This window comes from Carya illinoinensis, chromosome 10, assembly GCF_018687715.1.
Source record: "Carya illinoinensis cultivar Pawnee chromosome 10, C.illinoinensisPawnee_v1, whole genome shotgun sequence".
Lineage (NCBI taxonomy): Eukaryota > Viridiplantae > Streptophyta > Magnoliopsida > Fagales > Juglandaceae > Carya > Carya illinoinensis.
The window spans coordinates 9,005,159-9,010,002 of NC_056761.1; the positions used below are offsets into that span (position 1 = coordinate 9,005,159).

General features: G+C 36.7%; 1 non-coding gene across 1 annotated transcript; it reads left to right on the top strand.

Moving 5' to 3' along the window:
• The first annotated feature begins 336 nt into the window (after window positions 1-336).
• Window positions 337-444, top strand: LOC122280213. Its single transcript, XR_006229799.1, has one exon. It is a non-coding gene; the product is annotated as a small nucleolar RNA R71 (small nucleolar RNA).
• The last annotated feature ends 4,400 nt before the right edge of the window (window positions 445-4,844 follow it).

Consider the following 4,844-nt stretch of genomic DNA (forward strand, 5'->3'; position numbering starts at 1 on the left):
CAGCTCAAGGCAATCTGAGGTACAGCTTGTACTTCATTCACTTTCTTCAGTTCTATGGTTTCTAATTTCTTAGAAATCATAGCCAACCTAGCATTCAAATCATCTACTTCTCTCAGATTATATTTCCCACCCCCTGAAATTGTCCGTGAACTTTCCGACCTATCATGAACATCAGATGTATCCCATGATTGTGCATTTTCAGCTAGATAATCAAAATATTCAAAAGCTTCCTCAGGTTCTTTGTTAAAAAACGCTCCATTACACATGGTCTCCACAAATTGTCTCATTTTTTGTTGCAACCCCTCATAAAAAAAACTAATGACCCTCCAATTCTCATATCCATGATGAGGACATGCATTTAAAAGGTCTTTGAATCGTTCCCAACAATGATAAAATGTTTCCACATCCTTTTGGCCAAAATTCATGATCTGTCTTTTCAAGGCATTAGTTCTATGCATGGGAAAAAATTTCTTTAAAAATTCAGTTTGCATTTCTTGCCAAGTCCCAACGGATCTTGGTCTTAAAGAATTTAACCATGTCTTAGCCTTGTCTTTTAAGGAAAATGGAAACAGTTTCCTAAGGGATTTTCTATTTTACTAGCCGAACACATTAACAAACAAACGAGAGAAGCCTTGATAATATTCAAGCTTTTGTTGTGCCTTACGTCAACAACAAAACAAGAGCAAGAGTTTCAATCTATTTTCAATTTAAATCCAACTAGTAACTTAGTGAAATCAACATTCAACCATAAAATATTGCATCGATCTAGAACCTAAAATAAATTAAGTCTCATTCCACAACCCAAGTTTTAGAAATTAACTACACATGATATTTCTAACAACAAAAATTAATCTTAACAAGGCCATAACAAAATCTAAGAGCAAAAGAAATCCAAAATAAAAATGAGCGAAAGCCAAAAAATTAAACAAGAAGCTGCCCCCTGCGAAGAAAAACTAAGACTGAAATAAAAACGATGAAGAATCCCACCGTAAACGAAATGAAAAATGAAGCCGAATGAAAAATGAAGAAGCCACAGTAAACGAAAACTTGAAAAAAAATAGCAGCCGAATGTTCAATTGGGAAGAAACTTCAGTGTCCCAAAAGGAAAAAAACTAAAAAAAACTAAAACCAGTAAAAAAAATGAAACCCAAAACTGAGAGTTCCGTCCAAACTAATAAGACTGAAAACACGAAGCAAAAAAAATTAAAACTCCAGACGAGCAAGGGCGAGAGAGTTCCGTCTCTGCCGCCGCCTCAAGTCCCTGAAGAAATGAAAAGATAAAAACTAAGAAACTCCTACTGCTCGCGAACGAAAACGAAAAGTGAAAGAAAAAAAAATATAACAAGCTGCCGACGGTCTGAACAACAAAATAAACACTGAATGAAGAAAATAAAACTCAAACTCTCTCTGCTGCCTCCCAGCTTCTCACGTTCCCATCTCACGTAACTTTTCGTCTCAAGCTTATCACCGCCAGCTTCTCTATGTCACGTAACACCTCTCCCTCTCTCACCAAGCTGGTCTCACTCCAGCTCCTTCTAATGCAGCGTTACCCAGCTTCTCACCAGCCGGTCTCACCCCTCAATAAATCACCCATCTCAAAACTAATTCCAGCCGATTCTTAAGAACCACTCCGAATGAAAAAGGAAGCCTGCCCCCTCCGTCTAAAATGAAAAAGTAAGATAATCCATAATATTCCCACCCGGCCTTCAGTCAAACAGAAAAGAAAGATAAATGCTGCTCGTGTCCCCTGCTGCGTCCAGCTATCCAGTCCAAGCCGAAAAAGAAGACTCCACCTTTTACTCCTTCAATCTGCATCTACCATCAGCCAATCTCACTTCTTTTCTTTAATGAGGGGCCCACGTTCAGCTAACAATTCCCTTCTTTCACTTTTTCTCCTTTCTTTTCTTTCCGTTCTCCCACTTACTTTGTCGTCCAGCATTATATATATCACATTAGTGCCATTACGTAATCACATTAGTTTCCAGCACCATTGGTTGACTACACGGTTGCTCACCCACTCTCCTTCAATCATGGCACAACATATAATTCTGTCCCCTTCGACTTGATGAGTGGTTCCTTTCTCTCAAATGAACGAAAAGTATGAAAGGATCACTTGACTAAACGAAAAAGTATCTCCACTCAAACGAAAAAGATAATTTTCTTCTGTGCCTCTTTCCGTGAAGTCTGCCAGCCAGCCAAGAAAGTCCAACTCGTTGTTTGTTGAGTGCTGCATGTTTGCTTCATGTGAGTGGGTCCTGCTGTTGGCTGTCCGAGTGGTCTGCTGCATGTGAGCTGGTCTATTTCTGTCCGAGTGATTCTTCTGCTTCTGCTTCATCTGCTGCTACTTTAAGCTCTATTCGAATAATCCTAACCGATTGAGAACAACAAGACAGATGAAGAGTTGGCCCGTAAGTCGCATCTCTTATTTCTTTCTCTTCATGGTCAACAGTTCCAATTGGATTTATTTGAACTGAAAATAAAAATAACACTCAAAAAATAAATTAAAAGAAAAATAGATTATCACAAATAAACTATATATGTGAGGAAATATTGTCCCATTAAATCATAGTTATAAAATTAAGCATAAACATGATATTAATCAATTAAAAATCGCAACTCGTATTTATGCTTATTAACTATTTTTTTTCATTTAAAACCAATAATAGTGTCATGAAGAATTTAAAATACATTGATTTTAAATAACTAAAACATGCAATATTTCAGCTCAATCACTCATGAACTTCAAGAAAAAGGTGAAATTAAAGTCAAGCAGATACGATCAAGTGATAATCTGGCAGATTTATTCACAAAAGCATTACCAACTGCAACATTTAAGAAGATTGTGCAAAACATTGGAATGCGGAGACTTGAAGACCTTTTATCATGCACTTTTCAGGGGGAGTAACGTCTTGAAGACTTATGCTGATTGTACTCTTTTTCCTTCGCTAAGGTTTTATCCCACTGGGTTTTCCTTCGCAAGGTTTTAATGAGGCAATCTTAAAGCATTTTACGGTACACATGAATATTGTACTCTTTTTCCTTCGCCATTGGTTTTTTCCCACAGGGTTTTTCCTTGGTAAGGTTTTAACGAGGCATATTCATTATATGTGGTCATCCAAAGGGGGAGTGTTGTAAAATAACATTGTAAAATTGTATGACCACCTTGAGCTAGCCGTCAAATGCACAGTGCATAATGCCAGCATAGTACTGCATAGTAACTGGCATAGTAAATGGCCGACATCGCACAGTGTGCATAGTGCCAGCATAGTACTGCATAGTAACTGGCATAGTAAATGGCCGACATCGCACAGTGCGCATAGTGCCAGCATAGTACTGCATAGCAACTGGCATAGTAAATGGCCATAGTAACTGGCATAGTACATATGCACAGTACCAGCATAGTACTGCATAGTAACTGGCATAGTTCCCTTTGTACGCCTATATATATCGTTGAATTCTTTAAGAAATTCATAAGTTTCATAACTTCTCTGAGTTCTATCTCTCTCTCTCTCTCTCTCTCTCTCTCTCTCTCTCTCTCTCTCTCTCTCTCTCTCTCTCTCTCTCTCTCTCTCTCCTTTCGATAGTATTATAACAAAACAAACTTTTATGACAGGAGAGTCATTATAATCCAACAACACAGTACCTCTTCAACTAATTTTGTACTCATAATTCAAAACATATCTATTCGATCATGACCAACAACAATAGTCACAAATCCGGAGCTCTGAGATTCACCACCAGGTCCCACTTTGACCCTACCTCCCACAATGACTTCTTGGAGCAAATGCTCTCCATCATTCCTCCTCCTTGCTACTCCTAGTCCTAGTCCGAGCTCAACCCCGCTAAGATCCCCGCCAACGCCTCATTTTCTAGTAATTAAGGAGGAAGAACATACCTCTACATTAAAATTAAAACTCAATACTAAAAGAAATATCATGCAAACATGAAAATTAAAACAGACAACACAAAAATTTGGAACAGATAGTAATAGAAACTGTAATAGATGGCAGCAAGCTCTTTTCTCTCTCAGGTTCTTCAAGTTTTCAACCCTTTTTTTCCTTTATTTCTTAATGAATTACAGCTATAAAAATCATAAATGAATTTGGTAGAAGCAATCATTTGCCCCAAAGATATCTCAAGAATTGAGCATGAAAATAGTTCAAATAGAAAAAAATTGTTCACAAAGACATAATCATCACCTTTAGTAGTGCAAATATAGACACACCTTCGACAACAAGGAAAGTACAAAGATACTCCGGAGAGGTGTATCTTATACCATAAACTAAAGTATCCATTAGCATTACTGCATACAATAAGATAAAACATTAGTTACTAGGAAAAAAAAATCACTCTCACGGATATATTAATCGACTTATACAAATAATTCACCCTCAACACAACAAATAAATAGCAATAAACTTCCCTTTTCATTTCATCGATCATCATTTTAAAAACAGCAATGGCAAAATAAAGCCATTATTTTCATAAACTCTTTACATATATAGCAAATTCTATTTGAGCTCTAGGATCCTCCATTCCTTTTTCACACAAGAGATGCCGTCAAACAACACATCTCAATCCAAGGAAGGCTAAATATATACAATTTGTAAGTCCTCTAATAACAATCTTTCTTTCAACCAAAAAAATGATGAAAATCTTTCTTTTCCTTTACATGTTAATAAACGTGTCAAGGGAATGTAGGATTGGTTTGTCAGTAAAAGCATGCAGTTTACAATTAGATATCATTATGCTTAGTGAACAACATGTTTGTTTTAGCTCAGATTGTATAAACTTGTAAATATTTCACTTGGAATCATTTTTGAGGATTTTGCCAGGACATGCAA